The sequence below is a fragment of the Oncorhynchus tshawytscha genome, linkage group LG10 (assembly GCF_018296145.1).
Source record: "Oncorhynchus tshawytscha isolate Ot180627B linkage group LG10, Otsh_v2.0, whole genome shotgun sequence".
Taxonomy (NCBI): domain Eukaryota; kingdom Metazoa; phylum Chordata; class Actinopteri; order Salmoniformes; family Salmonidae; genus Oncorhynchus; species Oncorhynchus tshawytscha.
This window is the reverse complement of record NC_056438.1, coordinates 16,847,260-16,859,844: the sequence shown is the minus strand read 5'-3', so window position 1 is coordinate 16,859,844 and position 12,585 is coordinate 16,847,260. Positions and strand designations below refer to the sequence as shown.

The 12,585-nt window shown below is 40.7% G+C and overlaps 2 protein-coding genes and 1 long non-coding RNA gene across 17 annotated transcripts in view; all 3 read right to left on the bottom strand.

The window, feature by feature from the left end:
- The window catches only part of LOC112259872 (Fc receptor-like protein 5), a 237,826-nt gene that overhangs the window by 99,264 nt on the left and 125,977 nt on the right, over positions 1–12,585 (bottom strand). The window lies entirely within an intron of this gene.
- LOC112260979 (basement membrane-specific heparan sulfate proteoglycan core protein) overlaps positions 1–12,585 on the bottom strand; it is a 203,310-nt gene that overhangs the window by 101,589 nt on the left and 89,136 nt on the right. The window lies entirely within an intron of this gene.
- LOC112259883 lies at positions 2,877–5,811 on the bottom strand. Its single transcript, XR_002954946.2, has 4 exons — positions 5,551–5,811; positions 4,935–5,010; positions 4,020–4,136; positions 2,877–3,881 (listed from the first exon to the last, which is right to left on the bottom strand). It is a non-coding gene; the product is annotated as an uncharacterized LOC112259883 (long non-coding RNA).

The following is a 12,585-nucleotide window of genomic DNA, read 5'->3' as shown; positions in this document are numbered from 1 at the left end:
GACGGGCGACTCTGGCGGCTCTGGACAGACGGGCGACTCTGGCGGCTCTGGACAGACGGGCGACTCTGGCGGCTCTGGACAGACGGGCGACTCTGGCGGCTCTGGACAGACGGGCGACTCTGGCGACTCTGGACAGACGGGCGGCTCTGGCGGCTCTGGACAGACGGGCGGCTCTGGACAGACGGGCGGCTCTGGATAGACGGGAGACTCTGGACAGATGGGAGACTCTGGCGGCTCTGGACAGACGGGAGACTCTGGCGGCTCTGGACAGACGGGAGACTCTGGCGGCTCTGGACAGACGGGAGACTCTGGTGGCTCTGGACAGACGGGAGACTCTGGCGGCTCTGGACAGACGGGAGACTCAGGCGGCTCTGGACAGACGGGAGACTCTGGTGGCTCTGGACAGACGGGGGACTCTAGCAGCTCTGGACAGATGGGAGACTCTAGCAACTCTGGACAGACGGGCGGCTCTGGCGGCTCTGGACAGACGGGCGGCTCTGGACAGACGGGCGGCTCTGGATAGACGGGAGACTCTGGACAGACGGGAGACTCTGGACAGACGGGAGACTCTGGCGGCTCTGGACAGACGGGAGACTCTGGCGGCTCTGGACAGACGGGAGACTCTGGACAGACGGGCGGCTCTGGATAGACGGGAGACTCTGGACAGACGGGAGACTCTGGCGGCTCTGGACAGACGGGAGACTCTGGCGGTAGCCCTGGTAGCCCTGCAAGTGAGGCGAGGTGGAATAGCCCGCACTGGGCTGTGCAAGCGACCCGGGGACACCATGCGCAAGGCTGGTGCTATGTACGCCAGCCCAAGGAGACGCACTAGAGACCAGAAGCGTAGAGCCGGTTTCATGGCACCTGGCTCGATGCCCACTCTAGCCCGGCCAATACGAGGAGCTGGTATGTACCGCACCGGGCTATGCACCAGCACTGGGGACACCGTGCGCTCCATAGCATAACACGGTGCCTGCCCGGTCTCTCTCGCCCTCCCGTAAGCACCGGAAGTTTGCGCAGGTTTCCTACCTTGCTTCGCCACACTTCCTGTGTGCCTCCCCCCCCAAGACATTTTTGGGGCTGACTCTCGGACTTCCGCGCCGCCGTGCTTCCTCCTCATACCAGCGCCTCTCCGCCTTCGCTCTCTCCTGCTCTTCTTTGGGGCGGTGATAATCTCCTGGCTGTGCCCAGGGACCTCTCCCGTCTAGGATCTTCTCCCAAGTCCAGGAGTCCTGTGATGCTGGCCGCTGCTGCTGCTGCTGTCGCTGTCTGTTACCACGCCGCTTGGTCCTTGGTTGGTGGGTGTTTCTGTAACGGCTTTCTTCCTGGGAAGGAGAGGAGGACCAAAATGCAGCGTAGTTCGTGTTCAACATGTTTAATGAAAGATGATAACGTGAACACTACACAAATACAAAATAACAAACGTGGTATAACCGAAACAGTCCTATCTGGTGCAGAGAACACAAAGACAGGAAACAACCACCCACAAAACCCAACACAAAATAGGCTACCTAAATATGGTTCCGAAATCAGAGACAATGACTAACACCTGCCTCTGATTGAGAACCATATCAGGCCAAACATAGAAATAGACAAACTAGACATAGAATACCCACCCAGCTCACGTCCTGACCAACACTAAAACAAGGAAAACACAAAAGAACTATGGTCAGAACGTTGCACTATGGTGCATAGAGATTTAGTTAGAAAGTGTTGCTTTACATAATAAGGAATGTATAGAAACATACAAGATGTAAATGCATTGATTCAACTCAGAAATACAGAGAGTAAAATGAATATGTCCTTAAAACCTGTTAAGGAGGCTGCGAATTTTCGCAGCTTTTTGTTAAAAATCGCGCAACATTTCAGCGTCCTGCTACTCATGCCAGGAATATAGTATATGCATATGATAAGTGTGTGTGTATAGAAAACACTCTGAAGTCTCTAAAACTGGTTAAATCGTGTCTGTGGCTATAACATAACGTGTTTAGGAGTAAAAATCCTTCGAAAAACTGTTCACCAAAAACACAAAAATAATATTCATCCGCCAGTCAATGTATTGTCTAAGGCTGAAGAAAATACATGGGGATCCCCTGTAAATGCCTACAGCTTCCACACGATGTCGCCAGTGCTGGCATTTTTTGGCTGCTTTATCCTTGGTTTGGTGACGAATAGGCCCTTCCTGTTTTGGGTCTCACCACAGGATGTTATGAAATTGAAAACATGGAAGATGATTTCAAGACTTGCTGCTATCGAATACAGATCGCCCCGTGATCAATTTGATAGATTATTAACGTTTATTAATACCTAAAGTTGGTTTAGAAAAGTAGTTTGAAGTGATTTGTAAAAGTTTATAGGCAACTTTTGTAATTTTAAAAAGTGACGTTGCGTCTTGTAAAGGGGCATTTTTCTGGATCAGACCGGTCTTCAGCAAATCATATTTTGGGTATACAATGACGGATTTAATCGGGAAAAAGACCCAATTGTGATGTTTATGTGACATATAGGAGTGCCAAGAAAGAAGCTCGTCAAAGGTAATGAATGTTTTATATTTTATTTCTGCGTTTTGGGTAGCGCCGGCTACCGCAAAATCTGTTGTTTTGTTGACGGTCTGGTATTCTGGGGGGTGCATGCTATCAGATAATAGCTTCTCATGCTTTCGCCGAAAAGCATTTTACAAATCTGACTTGGTGGCTAGATTCACAACAAGTGTAGCTTTAATTCAGTACCTTGCATGTGTGTTTTAATGAAAGTTTGAGTTTTATCGAAAACTTTCGGTGGCGCTCTAAAATTTCCGCTGATTTGATCCCGCCACAGGGACCAAGTCCCTGTCATTAAATCAAGTTATATTTCAAAGCAATACAATGAGGTGAATCATCACTTTTTATTTGATATATGAGAATTAATACAAAACACATCATACCTTCTCCATTTTAAGTTCCATAGTGGAACACCCATCTGGCTCCTAAAACAACTACTGAAACCATTTTACAAAATACTTACATGTTGGAAATGTATTTCTGCTGTAAAACTTTTTTTTTTACAAAATACTTAGACAGTATTTGAAAATGAAAATAAGTCAAAATTAAGTGGAGTTTAAAGGTAGACTCGGCAATTTGACGTAGATGTAGAAAGTAAACTGCGGAGTGATTCAATTTCCAGAACAACTAAGAACGTTGAAGCATGAGGCTCAACTTCTCCTCTGTTTTGGTCCGGAGACTACCAGACTGTGAACACCGTGAAGTGAACCCGTGCATGTGGGCAGATACTGTCTGTGACTGTGAGAGTGAAGTCCTGCATCTCGCTCATCTCAATATCTGTAGTGCTACTCTTGGCAACGTAATTTCGCTGAGTCTACCTTTTATATAATAATAAGTATAAAAGCTGCATTATGCAAATATACATTTTTAATAACAAACTATAGCTACGTGTTCCATCTTAACTGTTATAGTAGGTTGACCAACCAGCTATAAACACATCTTTAGTATTTTAAATTAGAATAAAAACTGAAAAGATTCACATACTGTATATATCCACCTGCATGTAAAAGGCATGCAACTGAAACTGAAATAAAGACAGATAAGTGTAATATTTGAAGAAAAATCTACATCAATCATCAATAACAAAGGAAAGTATACAATCCACCAAAAGCTGAAATCGTCAACTTACAAAATCATAACATTCAGCATTTGTGTAATTCCATTCAGTGATATTAAACTCAGTAAACACTATCCTATATCAATGGTAAAAACTTTACAATCATAAAAGTGGTTGTTCAGCTTACAGTTTGTACTGTAATGATCACACGGATGATACGTTCTGTTTAATGACATCATCACATGGTATCTGGTCTTGAGGAGATTTGACTGTTGAACACAAACCTACAGGAATATAATGGATGAAAAGTATCACTAGAGACTGCTCTTTCAAATGTACACAGCTACACAATGTAACCTATCAGAGATCATGACATAATGAAGGAGATTATACAGCTGGATACATTGAAAGAGAGTTCTCACCTCGAGCCCTGCAGCATTTCGCCATCCTCATGATGGACACCAGTAGAAAGGGAGACATCACCAGTACACCAAACAGCAGCCTGGGCAGAGAGATGGAGACAACGGAACCTGGAGGGACTAGAAAAACACATGATTTTACCATCAAGACACTTGAACACACACAATGCTCTTCTGACATCTCAGTCTTCGGGTTAGGATATGTTTCCTGATATTTCAATATACAGGTCAAAGTCACAGTCTCCTTCAGTCAGGGGATGGACAGGACTCTCCAGGATCACATCACCATCTGTGTAACATAATATATAAATAATACTGTAAATCTGGAGTCATCACTCAGAATACATCAACATCTTATGAGCTTGTACATTTTCACATTTGACATTTGAATCATTTAGCAGATGCCCTTATCCAGAGCGACTTACAATAAGTGCATTCATCTTCAGATAGCTAGGTAGGAAAACCACATATCTCAGTCATATAAATACATTTTTCTTCAATAAAGTTGCTATTGACAAAGTCAGTGCTAGCAGGGGGGAAAATTGGAAATTTTATGAGATGCAAACATTCAGTTACAGAACTGAAAATCATACCATACATACATGTAAAAAAACACTGTGAATGTTGTACAACAGATGCTCCATGCACTGTGAATGTTGTACAACAGATGCTCCATGCACTGTGAATGTTGTACAACAGATGCTCCATGCACTGTGAATGTTGTACAACAGATGCTCCATGCACTGTGAATGTTGTACAACAGATGCTCCATGCACTGTGAATGTTGTACAACAGATGCTCCATGCACTGTGAATGTTGTACAACAGATGCTCCATGCACTGTGATGTTGACAGCATTACTGTACTCTCCTGACTCACACAATAGCATTCATTTATCATAAAACTGTTTTAGACTCACCAGTAAGAGTAACCATCAGTGTAACTGTCTCTCCAGGGTACAGAGTGCTGTTGGGCTGGATGGTCAGAACAGGTTTCTTTGCATAGACACAATCAACACAATACCATTACCTTATACTTGTTACAGTATCATGAGACAAATGAAACACATTTGTTTTACTTTTCTACACAGAGCATACAAACACAACCGAATACTGACACGTACATCATGAATCACTCAATATAAATAGTGTATCAATCACCTATTTCAATTGAATCACCTATTTCAACTGATTCACCTATTTCAACTGAATCACCTATTGAATTTGAATAACATATTTCAACTGAATCATCTATTTCAACTAAATCACCGATTTTATCAAAAACAATGACTGTGAGAAAGGAAAAGCAGTGACAGAGACAAAGAAGATGAAACATAAAGACGGAGGTTTGATCAAATAAATGAATATCTGCCATCTTCATCAGTGTCCACAGTAGATGAAACTCAGCACTTCAACAAAGACAAAGTCATTACAGTACAGTAGTAATACAGTAGTGTATACTACTATAGTAATAGAGTAGTAATATTAACCATAGTGCATTGTGCTCATAGACAAACACACAATGTCAGTACTTACAGAGTAGCACACAGAGCACGGTGTTCTCCATTCTGTCCCACTACAGTTCTTCTGACAAACCGCTCTACTTCCTGTATGGTGAGTCTGATTACATCACACAGAGAAAAAGAGAGACAAGATTCTGCAGAAATGTATAAAGACTGAACAAAAGAACAGTAACTGTTATTTTCTGAGAAATGTATTTTTATGTTTGGCTACATTAGTTACATGGCCCCAACCTCTTTATTGGAGGAAAGAGGATGGAACTAGAAGAGAGATCTGAGATCAGATCTTGTGGTTTGACATCAGAATGTGCAGATGTTTGTTTCATGTTGCACTATGAACAGATAGATGCAGACAGACAGACAGACTGACCACCCACTAACCTCTAACCTCTAACGCTGCTGGCTTTTTCACACTGAACAGTTTCCCTTGTGTATTAAGAATGGTCCACCACCCAAAGGACATCCAGCCAACTTCACAACTGTGTGAAGTATTGGAGTCAACCTGGGCCAGCATTCCTGTGGAAAGCTTTTGACACATTGTAGAGCCCACGCACCAAAGATTTGAGGCTGTTCTGGGGGCAAAAGGCAACACAATATCAGGAAGGTTTTCCTAATGTTTTGTACACTCAGAGAGATGTGCAAGCCTAGCTAACCTAATTTGTTCCACTGCCCACAAATGGAAATGGTAGCAAGCTAACTCCTCTCATAGTTACAGGGAAGAGGAGGTGGGCATGAATGAGCCATTTAGAAGCTGGAGTTGATTACGTGGTCATGATGGTATGATTAGGCCAGATGAGGAATTTATCCAGGACACCGGGATTAACACCCCTACTTGTACGATAAGTGCCATGGGATCTTTAGTGACCACAAAGAGTCAGGACATCTGTTTAACATCCCATCCAAAAGACAGCACCCTACACAGGGCAATGTCCCCAATCAATGTCCTGTGGCATTGGGATCTTTTTTTAGACCTAAAGGCCATCCAACACCACTTCCTGCAGCATCTGGTCTCCCATCCAGGGACTGACCAGGACCAACCCTGCTCAGCGTCAGTGGCAAGCCAGCAGTGGGATGCAGAGTGATATGCTGCCAATTAGATACTGTCTACATAGATATGTCTTTGTTATTGGGTTGTTTATGGTTGTATTTTCAACGTGTCTGTTTATGTGATGTGTATCATTGTAATTGTTAATGTATTGTTGTTTGTGTGTGTGTGTGTGTGCAAGTGTTAGAAGCAGAGCTATTGGGAGGTTATTACCACAGACCAAAGATGGGAGGAGTTTCAAAGATGTAACTTACCCGCCAGTGTTGTGGTTGGCTGTGATATGGGGTGTGGGGTGTGTGTGTGTGTGTGGGGGGGGGGTCTTGAAGCTCATTTACTGAATTTTTATGCAACTAAAAACTTTAAACAAGCAAAAATGACATGTGATGCAGGCAATGTGCTGAGGCACACTAACAGCCAGGCACAGGAACCGTGGCTGCTGTAAGTTCATTCACCTCAGTCTATATACAAAAACATAGCCTATTAGCTATACAATTGTAATGTTATACCCCTGAAAGGGGGAAAATACAATAATTGTTTCACACTGACACGTAGCATCAGCAACAAAAATAAAAACTGTATTGTTTGCATTTTGACTGCATTTTAAAGTAGCCTATAGGGAAGTGTAAAGTAGCCTATAGGGAAGTGTAAAGTAGCCTATCGGGAAGGGGGACATGTGGAGGTGTTCATGTGGAAACATACTGTCGTGGAAATTTCCTCTATTTACCAAATCATGAGCGCAAACCACAACACAAGTCAGAATTAGTTATCAAAGTCCATCTTTAATTATATCAGCTCTATCACAATCCTGTGACTCTCAGGTAATTCAGTGTCTCTCAATTAATTCTCTGAGAGCCCCCTACACACTGCAGCTGAGTTCCTTTAATAGCAAAGAACACACATAGTCAGACAGCATAGACATAATAAATAGTTCAGCTTTGTCTCCTTACTCAAACCCCAGAAACATAAACCAATCCTCCATATCAACAGGCATATATCAAATTCATCCTATCTTGACAAGATCACAGAGACACACTGACTGGCACACAGACATTGTGGAGCCAAGAGATACATGCTTGACATCTCCCCTCTCTCTAGCCCAAACAACTTAGTCTTGACATTGAACATATACTGCAAACCCTGCCACAGTATTGTACAAAAATAACATTCTTGATGAGAAGTAACTATCAAACATATGATGAATATAAAACATCTTACCTATGTTACCAACAAATTCTGATTATTTCCACAACATTCCCCTCTCAAGGGACTCAGTCCCTTCTGAAAAATCAGAATATTAATTACATACTCAATATTAAAAAATTCAAATCCCCTCAATGTCAAATACCTTAGCTTATATGTAAGCTTTCTCCCTTCTGGAACTAAGTTTACAACCTTTATTCTACAAGACAAACTTGCACATGTTTAATAACACAGAATAATCAATTTGAGGAAAATAAAAACATAACATATAAATGCTCTTTAAGTTACATGAGAACCAGTGTCTAAACACAGGCCTCCTCACAACATATAGGACAAACATCCCCCTAAGTTCTCATGCTCAGAAATATACTCAGGAATAGAGCATATGGCAGTGAAATCATTCATATTCCAAATCATAAGTAACAACCCGACTATTTATCAAACCAATATTTAGAATAGCATTCCTCAGTGATTCAAATTTGTCTTATCACTCAAAGTAAAAACCTCAATTTAACACACATCAATATTAGCAGATTTACATACAGTATAATTATCCCATAATTCTACTATTAACTTTTTTAATCATGATTTTAATACAGATCAGTATCTCAATGCATTCTTAATTTAAATTACTCAATTTACATGGTGTAGACCTCTTCAATCAACCTGAAACCACAAAAGTATAAACCATTTAATGGCACAGTTTGATTGACCCCCCCCCCCTCTCAGGCACGTCATCTCCTGGCATCTTCGTTTTTCTTCAGATAGCTTTACAGTTCAAAGTGGACGGCCCATGATAATGTCCCAATTTCAATGTCTCATCTTTACCACTCATGTCTTGTCCATTCGTCAACCAATATACCAGCATCATAAGAAAATGTTAGAACAGATCTTTCTCCATGATCACTCCAAGTGGACTCATCACAGTATGACAGAACCATGAAAGAAAAGCAGTTGATAGCTTAGATCTGATACTGTACACCAATTTCTGGCTTGGTTCTTTTCTCTCAGTAGAAGTGGTTTGGAAAGCCTCCTTCAATGCCTTTGTCACCCTTCTTCAGCCAGTTAGAGGGGGTTTTGAGGTACACACACCATTCGGTCCAAATTATCTCTTCCATGCATTAAGATACCGTCTGATGTCACTTTTCATGAAAACCTCAAAAGAACAGATCAGAACAACAGTTTAGTTCAGTTCATTAACTACATGATAAATGATTACTTTTACCAATTATTCTTAACACACATATCTAAACATATTTCACAGAGAATATCAACACATTCTATTGAAACTATTCTTTCAAATTGGTTTATACTCCCCATCTCACTGTCAACTCCATCGTAGAGCCAAGGATCAAGAAATTAGACCTATACCCCTCGGGAATAGAACAAAACAAACACAAATACAATACACTCAACAATACAATACACTCATTCACATATCACTTAAGTTGTATAACTTCAATTCAAACCCTCAAAAAACTTAATCCTCCCCCATGTTTTACACACATCTCTCCGTATGAGAGTAATGTAAAACTAAACTGAATCCTCCCCCATGTTTTACACACATCTCTCCGTATGAGAGTAATGTAAAACTAAACTGAATCCTCCCCCATGTTTTACACACATCTTTCCGTATGAGAGTAATGTAAAACTAAACTGAATCCTCCCCCATGTTTTACACACATCTTTCCGTATGAGAGTAATGTAAAACTAAACTGGATCCTCCCCCATGTTTTACACACATCTCTCCGTATGAGAGTAATGTAAAACTAAACTGAATCCTCCCCATGTTTTACACACATCTCTCCGTATGAGAGTAATGTAAAACTAAACTGAATCCTCCCCCATGTTTTACACACATCTCTCCGTATGAGAGTAATGTAAAACTAAACTGGATCCTCCCCATGTTTTACACACATCTCTCCGTATGAGAGTAATGTAAAACAACATTTCAGCTAACCTAATCAAATTAAAATGACTAAACTGAAAAAAAACTCCACAAAGAAAAATGATTGAACCCCTATGGTCATAGGAAAATAGACTTAAAGCAGCATACCCTTAGTTAAAAGCAATGCCCTCCACAGTGGGCCAAATTACAAATATGGCTAAGAAACATATTTACCAATTACACAAATTATTTTGAAAGCAGTATTACAAATGAGCATACATTTATTATCCAAATGGCTTTCCAATGCGGGTGATCAAGCCACAACGGAAAGTCATCAGAAGGTCATAGGTCATACAAAACCCTTCAAAGCAGTGTTTTTCACTATATAAAACAATTTGCAAACAATAATCAACTAGTTCCAAACATTTTCGTATTTCCATGTTCCCAGAACATTCCTTTATCAAAAGAATTTGCGTGTGTAATGAAAAGTCAGAAAATAAAAACTCATTACAATCTCAATGTGGTGAGTGCCCCTTTCAATGTGGTAGTTTATGGCCTCAATTTCACTCACTCTCCCCCAGAGTTCCGTCCCTGGAAACATTCCAGAGAGAGACAGTGAAATATCAATTTTCCCGGAGAAAACACAAAAACACTTAGTATTCATTACACTACATCGATTCAGAAACTCAAACGTGAAACTATAAACCAAACCTAATGATAATTCCACTGTGCCTCAAATCATTAATCATAAGTTTTAATCAAATCAATGTATATGTATGATACAATGTTTAATTAAGTTAAATCAACTCCTAAAAAAACTTTTAATCAGCAACCTAATAATTTCAATCTGTTGATATAAATTTAGTAAAAACCAATCCTGATTCTTTTTTTAACAAATCTAAAATCCTTCAAAAGTCGGTGCTGTCTCATCATCGTAAAAATAGAAATAAACTTGTTTTTTTTCTATTTACCAAATCATGAGCGCAAACCACAACACAAGCCAGAGTTAGTTATCAAAGTCCATCTTTAATTATATCAGCTCTATCACAATCCTGTGACTCTCAGGTAATTCAGTGTCTCTCAATTAATTCTCTGAGAGCCCCCTACACACTGCAGCTGAGTTCCTTTAATAGCAAAGAACACACATAGTCAGACAGCATAGACATAATAAATAGTTCAGCTTTGTCTCCTTACTCAAACCCCAGAACCATAAACCAATCCTCCATATCAACAGGCATATATCAAATTCATCCTATCTTGACAAGATCACAGAGACACACTGACTGGCACACAGACATTGTGGAGCCAAGAGATACACGCTTGACCTCTCCCCTTTCTCTAGCCCAAACAACTTAGTCTTGACATAGAACAGATACTGCAAACCCTGCCACAGTATTATACAAAAATAACATTCTTGATGAGAAGTAACTTACGAACATAAGATGAATATAAAACATCTTACCTATGTTACCAACAAATTCTGATTATTTCCACAACAATACAGCAAGTTATTTTATTAAAAGTTCTTACATTTTCTCAGGGACCCCACATTGGGCCTCGGCCACAAGTTTGTGAACCATTATTCTAACCTATCTCTCTGCTTGCTGCCTCTCTCTCTCCTCTACTTCCTCCTGCATGTATTGCAGCCTGCCTCATCCTCACCACTGAGCGCCACAGCACTGTCTTTCTCAGTAGCCAGTCCCTATGAAAAAAAGTTACCATGAGAACTTTGTTTGTTTTTTTGCTCCTGCTGAGGTAGACTTTATTTATTGTTAGCTTCTTACTTCATCCTTCTATAGTGGGCTATGTAATACTAGCCAGAGCCCCTTCAACGTTACTGCAATAGATGTCTCAGCCAGCAGCAAGCCACATGACTGACATATCTATAAGCTATTTACCAGTTGTGCTCTCGATCATTCTCTGAGAGACTGTTTTTGTTTGTTTGGTGGATGTCTGTAGACATGGTAGGAGTCGAGGGATGGTTTAAAAAATGTCTTTAGTCCGGCATCTCGCAAACAGTGTCAGCAGCATCTCTAGTCTATTTGCCTACTGAGCCGACTGCGAGCTGGGGTAGTTTGTTTCAAGTCTCATGCCCTTGGCCTGTGCCTTAGTATGTTGCCTAACACAAAACTACCTACTACATAACATTCTGTCAAGTTGAGAGTTGCAATTGGAACATAGCGTTCCAAAGTTAGTGTCCAGTGTCCCCTACAGTTCCTGTGGCTGTGACACAAATGGAGCTTTTTGTCAGAATTAGAAAGCTACAGATGCTTAAAAGAGAAACAGAATAAATTAGCATGTCCTGTTTATCTCGAGTCAACTTCCTCTTTCTGTAAAAGGAGTGGACACAGCAACACTGTCGTATCTCTGTGGGTGGAAGTGAGAACTAATGAAACTAAAGGAAAAATCTGAGGAAAGTGTTTTCTGGATAAAATCATATTGAATTTATGATACCCAGTCATGTTTACATTTTCAGTAGAATCTGTAGTTTAACTAGGAAAGGTGGAAAGGTGTCAAAGGTTTGACTTCATTGGCACGTGACATTTATCATTTGGTTTAGGAGCTATTTGAAGGTTTGTGTGTGAATGTTCTTGCGTTACAGCACAAACAAGGAGGTCTGTCAACTGTTCAAAGAAATAACCCAGGAAAGTAGTGATCAGAGTGATAGATTAAATGTAAAGGAGAAATGAACATGACGTGAACTACAGTATACAGTATGCTAAAAGAACATTGGCATCTCTCTGATAAACACAAAAAGCCTCACACACAAACAACTGACTTAACAACTTTTGCTTTGAACGGTCAAAAAGTTGACAAACGTATGTAGAATAGGTAAAGACGCCATATACGCAGTACAAAATATCAAGTAAGAGGCCTAGATTTACTAAATATACACAGGCAACAGCCCAAAAGGAAAA